Here is a 19,057-nt window from a genome sequence, read left to right as displayed (position 1 = left end):
ATCATCTAGGCCTACTCTATAAAATAGATTTGTATTGCATATGCAATAGTGACATTTGCCTATGTAATATGAATGACATACTGTATATATTAGTTACTTATAAGAATTCTGACCCCTTCAGTACAAAACATACCATCATATCCTCCCCTGTAGAGAAACACTGTAGATAGGGGGATAAGGTTACTGTCAATGCTGCGCATGCACTGCCATTCAGTGTCACTCTAATCGAGTTAAACAAGCTAATGCATATGACGAGAAAATTGAGAAGTATACCAGAAGAAGCTCATGACCAACGTAAGACTGCCCCTTCGGCATCAAGGAAGTGAAAAATCCAAACAAGTATGTCACTACATGGCTGAAAACATTGATAAAGGTGTGAACAACAGTCCCCAAAAGGATTTAGTCAAACAAGACATTTAGATTGCTTGTTTGAAAATGCTTCAAACAGAAATGCTTCAAAAAGACCCCTCTCCCCCCTCTCTTTCTTCCGCTCTCTTCCCTTTTAATCAATTGGCAGAATGAAGACACTTTGACACACGATTCTACCCTGTACTGTAATATCCCATATAAGTCAATACCAGCATAGTGAGAGGCAGGGAAAATAAAAACCCAGTGTTTGATAACATTTCCCAGCAGTTGAGAGCTCATATAACCTTGCTGCTCCCACCGCTGCCCTTGGTACACCTCACCATGGCTTTGAGAGAGGGAGAGAGAGAGAGAGAGAGAGAGGATGCTAATATCCATATCCATTTCACAGAGAGGGGAGAGGTAGATGCAGTATTTTTCATCAGATACTGAGACGCTGCTAAGTACTGCAGTGGGACTATTAGAAGTTCATCAATTCAAACAGCCTCAGACAATCTCTGTGTTTACAGAACTTAGAATACTAACATTCTACTAACAAGCAGATTATTATAAACAAAAATATTATGGACAATTTTTTATCAAAACATTATATTGTTCAGGACAGTCGAGCAGATTAGTGAAACCGTGTCAAATATTCCCATGGCTGTAATGATTTAAGAAACCACATGTGGGCACTATAGCCATTCTTTCAAATGAAAAGTGAGGAATTCTTACATGCAGAGCAACTGCTGATGTGTTTGACAAAGTGTCTCAGAAAATATATGTTTTGTCCACCATAAGATAAGAAGATACCTGACATGAGAGTCCTACATGAGAGTCTAAAGCATTTTTTCATAACAGAGCAACTGCTGTAGTGTTTTCATCTAGTGACTCACAACAACACTATAAAGGTTTCCCCCCATAGGATAATAAAATACCTGACAACAAGTCCTATAAGAGAGCCTGAAGCTGAGACAAAAACTAATAGAACTCAACGATATACTTTATTAATGAAGTTCTTCCAAAACCCCTAGCTGTCTTAAGAACAGTAGTTAACCCCATAAGATAAGAAAACACCTGACAAGTCCTATATGCGAAGCTGAAGCTGACATAAAAACAACAGAACACAGCTGTATACTTTAACACTGTCATTCTCCCATGACCCCTGTCTTAATAGCGTTTCTTCCTGAAGCCATCCACCTGCCCAGTGTAACATGATCCAGGGGACTGGTCGTATTGTGGGATGCCTCTGCAGTCAGTAACCATGGAAACATTTCCCATAACTCAAGGTGCCATGTTGTGGCTCGGTCAGTAAATTATACTCTCAGTAGCTCCCTACATAGTGCAATACCCTATGCGGGCCCTGGTCAAAAGTAGTGCAATATATGAATAGGGTACCATTTTGGAAACAGCCCGATGCTCTATTGTGGAACTGAACAGGAGCAGCGGTGAAACAGCATTATCAAACAGCAGCCCTACCAGTAAAAAAGCAGTGAGATCAGATAGAAGGTTTTAAGAAGGCTGAATAGCCTGAGGCAAGGAGAGCGAAGACACACTGAGCACACTGAAGCACAACCAGCCACAGCACTGGGTTTATTAGGCATTAAGGAGTGAGGGGAACAAGGGGCGAGAGGTAGGGGTGCACTCTTTCCCCCTCTTGAAATCAGCAGGGATACTTCCTTGTTGAAATGTAGTTTGTGAAACAGATGATTAATGACAGCTCAACCTTGAGTGGTCTCTGAATTTCCTCTGATCTCTGAATTTATCTTGCTGTGCACTGACACAGTGACCGTTTTCATTTTAGCTATCAGAAAAAAACATAAATAACTTTACATTACACTAAAAAGGCAAAAACAAAAACAGATAGTGTCAGTGTGACATGACAATACATCCCTATTGAGTATGAAAGCCAAAGTCAGGCTGGATCACCGGATTGCTGGTGCTTGAAGTTCCGGGTAGAACTCAAAGGTGGGTACAAAATGTCACCTTGACCTTCCACACATTCCCCAAAAAGAGGAGAAAGGTTCCCTTTTGTTCGTACGACAAAGGCCTTTCACACTCTAGGTTGTACACTCTGCCTCAGACTTTTGGGCGGACTACAGAGGGAGAAGTGTATAGTAACATCCTATCAACAACAAGTCTCCTCACCTACACGTGTTTCAACATGTGTCTATCTCTGAGACATAAGAGATGAGCGCTTCTTCAGTTTATAGTTCATCCATGAGGTACTCTTTGATCATGGGATGAAATAATATAGAACAAAAATGATTTGACGCTGGATTTATATTGTATTTATTTCACCTTTATTTAACCAGGTAAGCCAGTTGAGAACAAGTTCTCATTTACAACTGCGACCTGGCCAAGATAAAGCAAATCAGTGCAATAAAAACAACAACACGGAGTTACATATGGGGTAAACAAAACATAAAGTCAAAAATACAACAGAAAATATATATACAGTGTGTGCGAATGTGGTAAGTTATGGAGGTAAGGCAATAAATAGGCCATAGTGCAAAATAGTTACAATTTTCTATTAACACTGGAATGATAGATGTGCAAAAGATGATGTGCAAATAGAGATACTGGGGTGCAAATTAGCAAAATAACTAGCAATATGGGGATGAGGTAGTTGGGTGGGCTAATTTCAGAATGGCTGTGTACAGGTGCAGTGGTCGGTAAGCTGCTCTGACAACTGATGCTTAAAGTTAGTGAGGGAGATACGAGTCTCCAGCTTCAGAGAGTTTTGCAGTTTGTTCCAGTCAATGGCAGCAGAGAACTGGATGGAATGGTGGCCAAAGGAGGTGTTGGCTTTGGGGATGACCAGTGAGATATACCTGCTGGAGCGCAGACTACGGGTGGGTGTTGCTATGGTGACCAGTGAGCTAAGATAAGGCGGGGATTTGCCTAGCAGTGATTTATAGATGACCTGGAGCCAGTGGGTTTGGCGACGAATATGTAGTGAGGGCCAGCCAACAAGAGCGTACAGGTCACAATGGTGGGTAGTATATGGGGCTTTGGTAACAAAACGGATGGCACTGTGATAGACTACATCCAATTTGCTGAGTAGAGTGTTGGAGGCTATTTTGTAAATGACATCGCCGAAGTCAAGGATCGGTAGGATAGTCAGTTTTACGGGGGCATGTTTGGCAGCATGAGTGAAGGAGGCTTTGTTGCGAAATAGGACGCCGATTCTAGATCTAACTTTGGATTGGAGATATTTAATGTGAGTCTGGAAGGAGAGTTTACAGTCTAACTAGACACCTAGGTATTTGTAGTTGTCCACATACTCTAGGTCAGATCTGCCGAGAGTAGTGATTCGAGTCGGGTGGGCGGGTGCAAGCAGCGTTTGGTTGAAGAGCATGCATTTAGTTTTACTAGTGTTTAAGAGCAGTTGGAGGCTACGGAAGGAGTGTTGTATGGCGTTGAAGTTCGTTTGGAGGTTTGCTAACACAGTGTCCAATGAAGGGCCAGATGTATACAAAATGATAGTGAACAATGCCGGAAAAGCCTTTGTGCAAACAAACTTCCAGAAGTAAAAGATGTAGAACAAGAAAATGTATCTCTTACAGGAAGGGAGAATAATCAATTTCTTCATTTAGACTTGGCAATACAGTGGCCCTTAGTTTAAAGATCCAGAACATTTCGCATTGTAGGAGGCGTTTGAGACGACCCCCCACACACACTTCAATGGCCATGGCTTTCAGAGAATTTGGGCTGCCATGGCCAACCTGTCTGTAATGTTTAGCCGTAGGATACTTGTCATTAGCAGTCCTTATATCATAAGCATGTTCAGACACCCATGTGTCTATCTCTGTTATGTCATTACAACAAACTTAGAGACAGCATCAAGACTCAAGCCCTCTTCTCTTTGTTTGAAGGAAGATAACAACTCCTGCGCTACAAAAGTGTGAATCCACCATCACCAGACCAGACCAACAATATCATGTACCAACATATAGTACATAGATACTGCACTCAGTCAGAACAACACAGCAAGCCATGCGTCAAATCTGACTGCTGCCGCATTAGAACTAACTGGCTGGCTGGCTCATTGAGCAAGAGGAGTTTCTCTCTCTCTACCTGCATGTGGATGTTTATCATGTCATCACATAGCCAACATGACAGAACTTGTTCTCACACCAACATTCCCCAGCGAGAGCATGTCGAGAGCTGAGAGTGAGAGGCTGACTGATGGTTATGGGCTATACTGACAGGAGTGTTTAGGACAGAAAAGGCACGAGAAGGTCCTGATGTTGTGTGCAAGCTGGCCAGCTACTTAACAGTCTGGGTGAGTAATGGCGGACTGAAGACAGCGGTGCAGAATGCCTCAAGATAAAAACGTAATATTCAATATCTGTATGTTTGACTAAATATTAGCACTTCACTCCACATACTCGTGGGCAATAACCTTCAATCTAGATAACAACACAAAACAAATTATAAGGCTAGAGTAATGTATCGACCAATATCGCCAATACAATCGACACCTAAACATGTCGGAGAGTAAGCATGGAGAACCAACCCCCAAAAGAAAACGAGACTCCTTGACAGACACAGATGATTTACTCTTTTCACCACCGGGAATGGTAAGTGTAGAAACCGACTTGCTAATGTCGATAAATTATAAATTGGGCATACTTGAATTAGTCAGTAAAGACATAAAGGAGTTGAATGCGAGCCTCGAGATGAGTGACGAAAAAGCTGCGACAATGGAGAAAGAAACAAACAAGCTAAAAGGTACAGTCAATACTATTGAAACGGATGTTAAAGAACTTAAAAAGGAGAACATGTTTCTGAGAGAAGCCTTACTTGAAATACAGACTAGATCTATGCGAGAAAATCTACTACTTACCGGTATCAAAGAAATTGAGGGTGAAGATCCTGAGAGTGTGGTGAAATAATTATTTCTTAAAGCGCACATGCGATACTGTCGACAAAATCAAACTCGAACATGTACACCATTTCAGACAGAGAGTACAGCGATACGAGCTCCCAATCGTTACCAAATTTGCATTCTTTAAAGATAAAAGAATGGTTAAAAGCCTGGGTAAAAGACTCGCTGGCACGAAAAAAGGCATGAATGATCAGTTCCCAAAAGGAATTGCAGAACGCCGCAGAGTTCTGTAGCCACTCTTCAAGGTGAATAGACTAAAAGAAAAATGCGTAGGTCTCGTATTTGATCAACTCTACTGTGCATTGACAACCAACTGTTCTGAGACACCAAGACTACTCCATTGTAAATTATTCAAAGTTCCCATAGAGGAGTCGAATAATGGAACACCCAATACTATCCATGGTAGGGATTGTAATAAAAAAACTAAACAGGAAAACAATAAACTACAACAATTGATAAAGAAATAAACTACAAATACACTATACCATTCAAGATAGGGAATGTTGTAAAATAATTAGTATTCAACTTTCTATTTAGAGTATTTATAAATAGAGAAGACATCAATAGAGGAGAAGATAATTATTGAAATAAGCCCAAAATTGGGTAGGAATAAACACGGTAGGGATAAAAACACAGCAAACAGAAGACATAGAAGGCACAGTATGTGGGTATGTGTGGGTGTATTGTGATGGAAGGTGGGGTGTGTGTTTTTGTGTTTGTGGAGTTGTGTGTGGAGTTAAGTGAGTGGAAAATTATTGCAAATGCCAGAGCCCATGTGTGTCTGCGAGCAGGAGTTGTGACAGAGAGAGCTTTCAATTTTGTGCAGATATGGGATATACATTTTAAAATAAATGATAAATATAGTTTATTTATTGTCCTATCATGATGGAACGGTCCCCAACCCTATACCCTAGACACCAACCTGAGTGACCCATACATTAAGGAGAAGTCCTTATCGGTTTTATAGGCCTACTGCAAGTAGCCTATACGCAGCCAAGGCAGAAAGATAAACACGGTCAGAGACCCACTAAAGCAGCACCGCCCACCTTAAGAGTCTGAGCTTGCCTGTCAGGGTTGGTCCAACAAAGACAAAGCCCCCAGATGGGTGAGAATAACATTTACATTTACATTTAAGTCATTTAGCAGACGCTCTTATCCAGAGCGACTTACAGTTAGTGAATACATATATATATATTTTTTCATACTGGTCCCCCATGGGAATTGAACCCACAACCCTGGCGTTGCAAACACCATGCTCTATCAACTGAGCTACATCCCTGCCAGCCATTCCCTCCCCTACCCTGGACAACGCTAGGCCAATTGTGCACTGCCCATGAGTCTCCCGGTCGCGGCCAGCTGCGACAGAGCCTGGATTCGAACCAGGATCTCTAGTGGCACAGCTAGCACTGCGATGCAGTGCCTTAGACCACTGCGCCACTCAGGAGACTATAAACAGGAGACTATAAAACCCAAGGAATTTCTCAATGCTGCTAATGAGAACCTTGATGAGCTTTTACCTAGCCGGTCGGAATTTTGGTGGGGTGCCCCCACCCAGGTTGTGGCAGTGCTGGCAACACTAGCTGCAGTAGCCCATTGGGAGGGGGTCACACTCGAACAATCAGAGAGAGGCAAATTATTGTGGTCTGGGTGACTGCACAGAGATGTTTGGGAAAATGGTCACAACGGGGGACCAGCGTGTGTGTGTTTCAGGGATAGGGGTGTATCTGAGCTCCACCAGCTAGGACTTGACATTGGTTAATCAAATCTCCCCATTCTTGCTCAATTTTGTATGCCTTCTCAAACAGATACAACTGTATATGCATTCGCACATCAAGTCCTCACTTGAGTTGGGCTCAGGGACGGAACAACGGTTGAACATCTGAGCTTGTGGTTGTTTGTGGGGGAAGGGTGGGGAGTGTTTATGAGTGAGTGTGTGTGTGTGTGTGTGTGTGTGTGCGTGTGTGTGTGTGTGTGTGTGTGTGTGTATCCCACATCTGTTGCTATTGGGTAATGATGTTAGGGACAATATAGGATGAATCACAATAATTGTTTACCAAAATAATAATTGCTTGCCAAAAATGTAATTTTTGTAATAGCAATCCTGGTTATAGGTAACAATCCTTCATATGAACTGCCTACATTATTACGCATATTATTCGCATATTAATTTTGGAAATAAATTAAGATATGCAAAACAAAAATATATCTATAACAGTGCATTCGGAAAGTATTCAGACCCCTTCAACTTTTTCACTTTTTGTTACGTTACAGACTTACTCTAAAATTGATTACATTGTTTTTTTCCCTCATCAATCTACACACAGTACCCCATAATGACAAAGCAAAAACTGATTTTTAGAAATTAAATATAAAATTTACATAAGTATTCAGACCCTTTACTCAGTACTTTGTTGAAGCACCTTTGGCAGCGATTACAGCATCAAGTCATCTTGGGTATGACGCTACAAGCTTGGCACACCTGTATTTGGGGAGTTTCTCCCATTCTTCTCTGCAGTTCCTCTCAAGCTCTGTCAGGTTGGATGGGGAGAGTCGCTGCACAGCTACAGTGCCTTGCAAAAGTATTCATCCCCCTTTGTGTTTGTCCTATTTTGTTGCATTACAACCTGTAATGTGTTCACCCCTTTTGCTATAAAGCCCCTAAATAAGATCTGGTGCAACCAATTACCTTCAGAAGTCACATCATTTGTTAAATAAAGTCCACCTGTGTGCAATCTAAGTGTCACATGATCTGTCACATGATCTCAGTATATATACACCTGTTCTGAAAGGCCCCATAGTCTGCAACACCACTAAGCAAGAGGCACCACCAAGCAAGCATGAAGACCAAGGAGCTCTCCAAACAGGTCAGGAACAAAGTTGTGGAGAAGTACAGATCAGGGTTGGGTTATAAAAAATATCCAAAACTTTGAACATCCCACGGAGCAACATTAAATCCATTATTAAAAAATTGAAAGAATATGGCACCACAACAAACCTGCGAAGAGAGGGCCGCCCACCAAAACTCACGAACCAGGCAAGGAGGGCATTAATCAGAGAGGCAACAAAGAGACCAAAGATAACCCTGAAGGAGCTGCAAAGCTCCACAGCTGAGATTGGAGTATCTGTCCATAGGACCACTTTAAGCTGTACACTCCACAGGGCTGGGCTTTACGGAAGAGTGGCCAGAAAAAAGTAATTGCTTAAATAAAAAAATAAGCAAACACGTTTGGTGTTCGCCAAAAGGCATGTGGGAGACTCCCCAAACATATGGAAGAAGGTACTCTGGTCAGATTAGACTAAAATTGAGCTTTTTGGCCATCAAGGAAAACGCTATGTCTGGCGCAAACCCAACACCTCTCATCACCCCGAGATCACCACCCCCACAGTGAAGCATGGTGGTGGCAGCATCATGCTGTGGGGATGTTTTTCATCGGCAGGGACTGGGAAACTGGTCAGAATAGAAGGAATGATGGATGGTGCTAAATACAGGGAAATTCTTGAGGGAAATCTGCTTCATTCTTCCAGAGATGTGAGACTGAGATTGTGGTTCACCTTCCAGCAGGACAATGACCCTAAACATACTGCTAAAGCAACACTTGAGTGGTTTAAGGGGAAACATTTAAATATCTTGGAATGGCCTAGTCAAAGCCCAGACCTCAATCCAATTGAGAATCTGTGGTATGACTTAAAGATTGCTGTATACCAGTGGAACCCATCCAACTTGAAGGAGCTGGAGCAGTTTTGACTTGAAGAATGGGCAAACATCCCAGTGGAGCTTATAGAGACATACCCCAAAATACTTGCAGCTGTAATTGCTGCAAAAGGTGGCACTACAAAGTGTTGACTTTGGGGGAGTGAATAGTTATGCATGCTCAACTTTTCAGTTTTTTTGTCTTATTTCTTGTTTGTTTCACCCCAAAAAATATTTTGCATCTTCAAAGTGGTAGGCATGTTGTGTAAATCAAATGATACAACCCCCCCCAAAATCCATTTTAATTCCAGGTTGTAAGGCAACAAAATAGTAAAAATGCCAAGGGGGGTGAATACTTTCGCAATGCGCTGTACATGTCTGTCATTGAATAACCCCATGCCATGATTAGATAGTGAAAAAGCACACCAATATCTTTTATACGTTCTTCAAAGAGTAAAAGCTAATTGACCAACGTTTCTGAAAATGGATGTAAAGCGTTTTGGAAGAAACTCTTCAAATGCTTTCTAGTTACCAGGCCATATGCAATAGAGCATATGTGTCAAACTCATTCCACGGAGGGCCGAATGTCTGCGGGTTTTCGCTCATCCCTTCTACTTGATTGATAAATTAAGGTCACTAATTAGTAAGGAACTCCCCTCACCTGGTTGTTTAGGTCTTAATTGAAAGGAAAACCAAAAACCAGCAGACACTAGGCCCTCCATTGAATGAGTTTGACACCCCTGCGAATAGAGGAAAGTTGGATGCCAGGAACCTGTTGTCCGATGGCCAGAAACACATGCTCATGCTTGTATGCGGACACACACACTGTGTATTGTAATAGAGAGGCTAGATTGATTGGAAGCTGTGACGTACGCCACATGAAATGCCACTAAATGGACTAATTTGTTTCAGGATGTCCACAGGGACATCGAAAAAGTTACAAGACTGAAAAGAAGAAGGCCAAAGGTCCATAGAGTTACACTGAAACTGACAAATCTACAACTTGCCACTTGGTGCAAATCATTAGATAGATAGCCTGCAAGGTCATACCCTTCAAAAGAAAGACTGATCCACATACAGACTCACAATCAAAGCAGTAACCTACAGGCACTGTTTAGACAGGCTCCACTGAATCTGAACTTCAAGGCTATAGCCACACCAGTCAGTGCGTCTCATTTCTTTCACCCACCCAGAAATAGATGGACTGAAGGGCACATTCTTCTGAGTGTGAAATAAAGAACAGTCACAATAACCCATGAGAGAACACACATTGTTTCTTGATTGTATTGAATGGAATAAAGATGAGTCATGGATCAGTCAATGGAATACTGAACAATAACATCTTTGTGGGAATGTTCTTGATTCTCAATTCTGTTTTCTCATAGAAGAAACAGTGGATGAACACACGAGGAAAAGAAACGGAGGGATTAACAAAGGGGAAAGAAAAGAGGGGAATACACCAGAGAGAGAAAGGATGAGTGTTCTGTGTTCCCTTTATGGATCAGTACACAACATCCGCTGCCCTCTACGCATCCATTTCTGCTGGATCGATTGGAGTTGGTCAAGCATTCCCCCACAGACCAGCTGAGTGCTGTGGGCTGTTGTCTTGTGTCCCAAATAACACCCTATCCCTACATATTGCACTACTTTTGACCAGTGCTCTGGTAGTGCACTATGTAGGGAATAGGGTTCCATTTGGGATGCATTCCTTGTTTAGAAATCCTTCATTCCCACAACACATTCCCTGCATGTTTGTCCCTGGGAAAATTGACTCATTTTTCCTTTGTGTACTCTCTAGTCAAGGCCATCTCGTCTGCAGGGGTTCGGGGGGGGGGGGGGTTGAGGGTACAAGGTCAAAGTGCAGTGTGTGTGTTTATATTGTGTAAGTGCGTGTGTCACTCAGAGAGCCAGTGAGCTCTCAGAGGAAGGTCATGCCATTAAAGTGACTGGTCATAGACCCCCCAAACCATACGTACCCAAACAAAGACAGACACTGCTATAAGTCAATGACACACCAGCTGTGCAATATGATGTTGCAGAACTATACACTACATCCAAGGGAGAAGACATTTAAGGTCTGTAGAATTAGGAGACTACTACAAATATAACAAATCTATATTTTAAACAAAATAAAAGTTGTGTATTTTAGCAGTGATGAAGCAAACAATGTCGCTTTTCCAGCAGAGCAGATTTGATTGAATTTGTCCCATTGTCTCAACTGGTATTTTTTTATATATACACAGGGGCACATAAAACAATGACAAGAGCAAATGTAATACACTAGATCCAGCTCAGCAAATAAAAGGACATGTGACTATAATTGTTTGTGTCACAATGTCAGCCTATTGTCATTTTGATCATGAGGTGGCCTTGAATATTTCTGGTGAATAATAAGACTGGATTTACCCTGGCTTGTTTAAGATAAAAAGTAGCTACATTTCTTTGTCTTACCTGCAACAACCTCAAACAGGAATTTTCCATCCTCGTCCCCATTGCTGGGATGCTCAGTAACTCTGTTTCCAGGTAAAAGAATGGTCCCCTAGAGAGAACAAGGAAGACAGACGGAAAATCAGAGGTTGTGCACGTAACCAATACACATTGTTGTTTAAGAATTAACCCAATGCGTACAATGCGTACTAATTTCAAATAGCTCAATCAACACTCATCAAGCTCATTATAATTATTTGATGATGATGTATACTCATACTCAGCATCAGGCCAGTAGATAATGAGCCACAGAGATACTGTAAGCATGTGTAAACTACACTATTTGTGTCACGTTTGTGCAAACTGCAAACCTGGCACCTTTACAAACTATCTGCCCTGGTGTGAGAGCAGCAGTTCTGGACTCAGAATGAAATGAAATATGCTTATATCATGGAAGCGTTTGTTAAATTCAGCATACTAAATGGCACCCTATTCCTTACATAGTGCACCACTTTGAGCAGGGCACATAGGGATCTGGTCAAAAGTACTGCACTATATAGGGAATAGGTTGCGATTTGGGACACAACCATTGAATCAGGTCAAGGAAGAGATTCAGCAACTCTGGCGATTTGGGGGTTGTTCTATGTCTCTCTGGGGGGTCTGGATGACAGAGATGGGCTGTTATTAAACCTGACAAAGTGTTGGCCGGCCGACGCTGTATTACAGAGTGCGTGTGTGCGTATGGGGTGTGTGCGTGCGCGCATGTGTGTGTGTATTACGGAGAAAACCGTTCATCCAGACTGTGTACTAGATCAGTGTTTGACACCAGGCTTGCACTTCCTTCTTTAAATAGACATACCATCAGCATGTTGCGATCCCCCCCTCCACCAACAACCTTGCCCCAGCTCTGCTAATAATAGAATAGACACTGCTAGCTCTCTTGTTCTGACTTTCTTGGTTGGTGTGCAGTCTGTACATCCGTGTCCATAAAACCACTGGCCTGGCAGTTCAGTTCCTCATGTCTGCTCCAGATTCATTCTTTCGTTTTTGCCCTTATTGTAATTTCACTTCACTTTTTTCAATGAATCACTTCAATAAAAATACCCAGCCTGGTCTCATAGACTAGACGTAATATAGTAAATGTAGATCCGGGACACTCAAATGAGTATGATATGTTACATTTGGTATGGTTACATAACACAGATGGTTGCTTAAGACCAAAATGAAAGTAGGGTGGATGGTCGGGATGGACGGGCTTCTAGCGTGAACGTCTAGCAACCCAAAGGTTGATAGTTTGAATTTCATCACAGATAACTTTAGCACCCCAGCTAATTAGCTTACTACTGTAAGTACAACTTTTTAGCTACTTTGCAACTACTTAACATGTTAGCTAACCCTTCCCCTAACCCTAACCTTAATCTAACTCCTAAACTTAACCCTAACCCCTAGCCTAGCTAATGTTAGCAAGCTAGCTAACGTTAACCACTTAGCAATATTTTTTTACATATCATACGTGTGTTTGACGTCACACTTCCGCGTTGTCTCCGTGCTGCTGTGCTGTTTGATGCTACATCGTTTTTTACTTTTAATAACTGTTTAGTCAAAACGCTGCATTTAATACATTTACCAACGTCTTAGTGTTTTCCTCGCTCAACTTTTTTCATTCAACCTTTTCACCCCAAACGCTTTATCTGGACATGGTTCTACAAGACCTCCACCAGCCGAAAAAGCTAAGTAGTAACCTTAATGCTATGTCATCTAATTGCAGTTGCTGTACTCATAATATACAGGAGAACTATCGCCTTATGGTGAAGATAGCCGAGTTGCAAGCACAGCTTCAGATGCAATCGTTAGGCAAGGGCAATTTAAGTGTAGGAAAGGATAAAACAGCGTCTGTGCCACCAGTAAATACAGATAGTAGTATAAATCCCCCCGCACAGTTCCCGCAGCAGGACAATTTTCTCAAGGCTTCTGGAAATAAATACTGTCGGCATGCTCAACCGGTGTCGCTCATTCAGCTGACAGAAACTTTCAACCGGTTCTACCCATTAAGCAACGAGTAGGAGTCAGAGGCCAAGCCTTCTCAGGTCTCTCCTCCACCCGTTACGGGGTCTGAGCTGCCGAAGCCTCCCACCATTAGCTCTGACAAATTGAAAACCTTAGTCATTGGCGACTCCATTACCTGCAACATTAGACTTAAAAAGAATCATCCAGCAATCATACATTGTTTACCAGTGGGCAGGGCTACCGACGTAAAGGCTTATCTGAAGAGGGTGCTGGCTAAAGATAAAACTGGCAAGTGTAGAGAATATAGGGATATTGTATCTACTGTACGTTGGCAACAACAATTATAGGATGAAACCGAGCACAACATAGCTTCAGTGTGTAAATTAGTAAAAAATATGTGTCGGCATCGAGTAATTGTCTCTGGCCCTCTCCCAGTTAGGGGGAGTGATGAGCTCTACAGCAGAGTCTCACAACTCAATCGCTGGTTGATGTAGCTCAGCTGGTAGAGCACGGCGCTTGTAACGCCAAGGTAGTGGGTTCGATCCCCGGGACCACCCATACACAAAAATGTATGCACGCATGACTGTAAGTCGCTTTGGATAAAAGCGTCTGCTAAATGGCATATTATATTATTATTATTATAAAACAGTTTTCTGCCCCGCCCAAAATATAGAATTTGTAGATAATTGGCCCTCTTTCTGGGACTCACCCACAAACAGGACCAAGCCTGGCCTGCTGAGGAGTGACGGACTCCATCCTAGCTGGAGGGGTGCTCTCATCTTATCTAGCAACATAGACAGGGCTCTAACTCCTCTAGCTCCACAATGAGATAGGGTGCAGGCCAGGCAGCAGGCTGTTAGCCAGCCTGCCAGTTTAGTGGAGTCTGCCACTAGCACAGTCAGTGTAGTCTAAGCTATCCCCATTGACACCGTGTCTGTGCCTCGATCTAGGTTGGGCAAATCTAAACATGGCTGTGTTCGCCTTAGCAATCTCACTGGAATAAAGACCTCCTCCATTCCTGTCATTATTGAAAGAGATCTCACATCTCAAAATAGCGCTACTTAATGTTAGATCCCTCACTTCCAAGGTAGTCATAGTCAATGAACTAAGTACTGATCATAACCTTGATGTTATTGGCCTAACTGAAACATGATGAATTGACTGTGTTAAATGAGGCCTCTCCTCCTGGTTACACTAGTGACCATATCCCCCGCGCATCCCGCAAAGGCGGAGGTGTTGCTAACATTTCGAACAGCAAATAAAAAATAAAAATTACAAAAAAGACTGAGTTTTCGTCATTCTAGTCATGAAATCTATGCGGCCTACCCAATCACTTTGTATAGCTACTGTCTAAAGGCCTCCTGGGATGTATATAGCGTTCCTCACCGAGTTCCCTGAATTTCTATCGGACCTTGTAGTCATTGCAGATAATATTCTAATGGCAAAGTCCACAGACCCATTCCAAAAGGCTTTCGGAGCCATCATCGACTTAGTGGGTTGTGTCCAACATGTCTCCGGACCTACGAATTGCCACAGTCATACCCTTGATCTAGTTTTGTCCTGTGGAATAAATATTGTGGATCTAAATGTTTTTCCTCATAATCCGGGACTATCGGACCACCATCTTATTACGTTTGCAATCGCAACAAATAATCTGCTCAAACCCCATTCAAGGATCATCAAAAGCCGCGCTAGAAATTATTGTGCAACCCAAAGATTCCTAGATGCCCTTCCAGACTCCCTCCACCTACCCAAGGACGTCGGAGTACAAAAACTGAGGATAAATGTAACCTTGCGTAATACCCTAGATGCAGTTGCACCCCTAAAAACAAAAAACATTTGTCACAAGAAATTAGCTCCCTGGTTTACAGAAAATACCCGAAACCTGAATCAAGCTTCCAGAAAATTGGAACGGAAATGGCGCTCCACCAAACTGGAAGTCTATCGACTAGCTTGGAAAGACAGTACCGTGCAATATCGACGAGCCCTCACTGCAACTCAATCAGCCTATTTTTCCAACCTAATTGAGGGGAATAAGAACAATCCCCCCCAAAAAATGGATACTGTCGCAAAGCTAACTAAAAAGCAACATTCCCCAAGAGAGGATGGCTTTCACTTCAGCAGTGATGAATTAATGAACGTCTTTGACAAAAAGATAATGATCATTAGAAAGCAAATTACGGACTCTTCTTTGAAACTGAGTATTTCTCCAAAGCTCAGTTGTCCTGAGTCTGCACAGATCTGCCAGGACCTAAGATCAATGGAGACACTCAAGTGCTTTAATCCTGTGTCTCTTGACACTTTCACAAAAATAGTTATGACCTTTAAACCTTCCAGCTGCGTACTGGACCCTATTCCAGCTAAACTACTGAAAAAGCTACTTCCTGTGCTTGGCCCTCCTATGTTGGACATAATAAACGGCTCCCTATCCTCCGGATGTGTACCAAACTCACTAAAAGTGGCAGTAATAAAGCCTCTCTTGAAAAAGCCAAACCTTGACCCGGAAAATGTAAAAAACTATCGGCCCATATCGAATCTCCCATTCCGCTCAAACATTTTAGAAAAAGCTGTTGCGCAGTAACTCACTGCCTTCCTGAAGACAAATAATGTATACGAAATGCTTCAGTCTGGTTTTAGACCCCCTCATAGTAGTGAGACTGCACTCGTGAAGGTGGTAAATGACCTTTTAATGGCGTCAGACCAAGGCTCTGCATCTGTCCTCGTGGTCCTAGCCCTTAGTGCTGCTTTTGACGACCACTATTGTTTTCACTATATATTCTACCTCTTGGTGATGTCATTCGGAAACACAATGTCAACTTTCACTGCTATGCTGCTGACACACAGCTGTACATTTCGATGAAACATGGTGAAGCCCCAAAATTGCCTACCCTGGAAGCCTGTGTTTCAGACATAAGGAAGTGGATGGCGACAAATGTTTTACTTTTAAACTCGGACAAAACAGAGTTGCTAGTTTTAGGTCTCAAGAAATTAAGAGATCTGCTGTTGGTTCTGACAATTAATCTTGATAATAATATAATAATAATATGCCATTTAGCAGACGCTTTTATCCAAAGCGACTTACAGTCATGTGCGCATACATTTTTACGTATTGGTGGTCCCGGGGATCGAACCCACTACCCTGGCGTTACAAGCGCCAGGCTCTACCAATTGAGCTACAGTCGTCTCAAATAAAACTGTGAAGGACCTCGGCTCCTATCTATCTCTTCGATTTGGTCCTGCCGTACATACCTACACGTACGCTATGGTCACAAGATGCAGGCCTCCTTATTGTCCCCAGAATTTCTAAGCAAACAGCTGGAGGCAGGGCGTGTTCCTATAGAGCTACATTTTTATGGAATGGTCTGCCTATCCATGTGAGAGACGCAGACTCGGTCTCAACGTTACTGAAGACTCATCTCCTCACTAGGTCCTATGATTGAGTGTAGTCTGGCCCAGGGGTGCGAAGGTGAACGGCAAGGCACTGGAGCGACGAACCGCCCTTGCTGTCTCTGCCTGGCCAGCTCCCCTCTCTCCACTGGGATTCTCTGCCTCTGACCCTGTTAAGGGGGCTGAGTCACTGGCTTACTTGTGCTCTTCCATGCCGTCCCTAGGAGGGGTGCGTCAATCGAGTGGGTTGAGTCACTGATGTGACCTTCCTGTCCGGTTTTGCACCCCCTCAGGCTCCTGCGGTGGAGGAGACCTTTGTGGGCTATACTCAGCCTTGTCTCAGGGTAATACGTTGGTGGTCTGTTGATATCCATCTAGTGGTGTGGGGGCTGTGCTTTGGAAAAGTGGGTGAGGTTATATCCTGCCTGGTTGGCCCTGTCTGGGGTTATCGTCGGACGGGGCCACAGTGTCCCCCAACACTCCCTGTCTCAGCCCCAGTATCTATGCTGCAATAGTCTAAGTGCCGGAGGGCTAGGGTTAGTCTGACTTATCTGGTGTCCTGTGTGAATTTAAGAATGCTCCCTCCAATTCTATCGCTCTCCCTTTCTCCCTCCCCTCCTGAAGGACCTGAGTGCTAGGACCATGCCTCAGGATTACCTGGCCTGATGACACCTGGCTGCCCACAGTCCACCTGGTCGTGCTGCTGCTCCAGTTTCAACTGTTCTGCCTGGGGCTATGGAAACCTGACCTATTCACCGGACGTGCTACCTTGTCCCGGACCTGCTGTTTTCATCTCTCTCTCTCTCTCTCTCTCTCTCTCTCTCTCTCTCTCTCTCTCTCTCTCTCTCTCTCTCTCTCTCTCTCTCTCTCTCTCTCTCTCTCTCACACTTTCTCTCACCTGCTGTCTCGATCTCTGAATGCTCGGCTATGAAAAGCCAACTGACATTTACTCCTGAGGTACTGACCTGTTGCACCCTCTGCAACCACTGTGATTATTATTTGACCCTGCTGGTCATCTATGAACATTTGAACATCTTGAAGAACAATCTGGCCTTAATGTACTCTTATAATCTCTACCCGGCACAGCCAGAAGAGGACTGGCCACCCCTCAGAGCCTGGTTCCGCTCTAGGTTTCTTGCTAGGCTCCTGCCTTTCTAGGGAGTTTTTCCTAGCCATGGTGATTCTACATCTGCAATTGCTTGCTGTTTGGGGTTTTAGGCTGGGTTTCTGTATAAGCACTTTGTGACATCTGCTGATGTAAGAAGGGCTTTATAAATAAATGTGAATTGATTTGATACTTATTTGCAAATTCATAACATATTGTACGTTGTGCAAATTCATAACATATAATACGAATTGTAATTCGTAACATATCACACGAATGGGGCGATAGACATCGACAAATTAATACATATCTTATGAAATGTAACATATCATACTAGATGGAGTGTATCGGATTTACGTACAGAATAATACGAAATGCTCTGAGACCAGGTTGATATGCGAATTAGCAGACACTTTTATCAATTTTAGTATGTGCATATGATCGCTATAGTATTGTGTGTATGTGATCAGAATCAAACCCATGTAATAGTGACTTGTTTATAGAGATGGATTATTCCAGAGTAGCCTGCGTTAGAGAATGCAGCCAGATAGACAGCCAAGGACAGGCTATTACCCTGAACAGATCTGTATCTATGACCGCAGCAATAGTATTGTGTGTCTTTGAGAGGCCTCTGTTTTTGTGTGTGTGCGTGTGTGTGTGTCTGTGTGTGTGTGTGTGTGTGTGTGTGCATGCACGTGTGTATGTGTGCATATATGTGTCATGTCTTTTTGTGTGTCACTCACTCACTCACTCACTCACTCACTCACTGACTCACACAAACATGACCAGATTATTCATGTGTTGTCTTGAGACATACTGTACATTATATCAAGAATATACATTAAGACAACTATCCTAATATTGAGTTGCACCCCCCCTCCTTTGCCCTCAGAACAGCCTCAATTTGTCAGGGCATGGACTTTACAGGGTGTTGAAAGCGTTCCACAGGGATGCTGGCCTATGTTGACTCCAATGCTTCCCACAGTTGTGTCAAGTTGGCTGGATGTCCTTTGGGTGGTGGACCATTCTTGATACACACGGGAAACAGTTGAGCGTGAAATACCCAGCAGCGTTGCAGTTCTTGACACAAACTGGTGCACCTGGCACCTACTACAATACCCCGTTCAAAGGCACTTAAATATTTTGTCTTGCCCATTCACCCTCTGAATGGCACACATACAGAATCCATGTTTCAACTGCC

At 43.0% G+C, this 19,057-nt stretch overlaps 1 protein-coding gene across 1 annotated transcript in view; it reads right to left on the bottom strand.

The window, feature by feature from the left end:
- arhgap24 (Rho GTPase activating protein 24) overlaps nucleotides 1-11,468 on the bottom strand; it is a 152,879-nt gene extending 141,411 nt beyond the window's left edge. Inside the window, exon 1 of the mRNA XM_084159389.1 lies at nucleotides 11,382-11,468. The gene's annotated coding sequence lies outside the window, so the exon portion shown is untranslated. The remainder of the gene's footprint in view (nucleotides 1-11,381) is intronic.
- Nucleotides 11,469-19,057: the final 7,589 nt, after the last annotated feature.

This window comes from Coregonus lavaretus (assembly GCF_964263955.1).
Source record: "Coregonus lavaretus genome assembly, chromosome: 4".
NCBI lineage: Eukaryota > Metazoa > Chordata > Actinopteri > Salmoniformes > Salmonidae > Coregonus > Coregonus lavaretus.
Note: the sequence above shows the minus strand (reverse complement) of the source record. Positions and strands in the feature narration are given on the sequence as shown.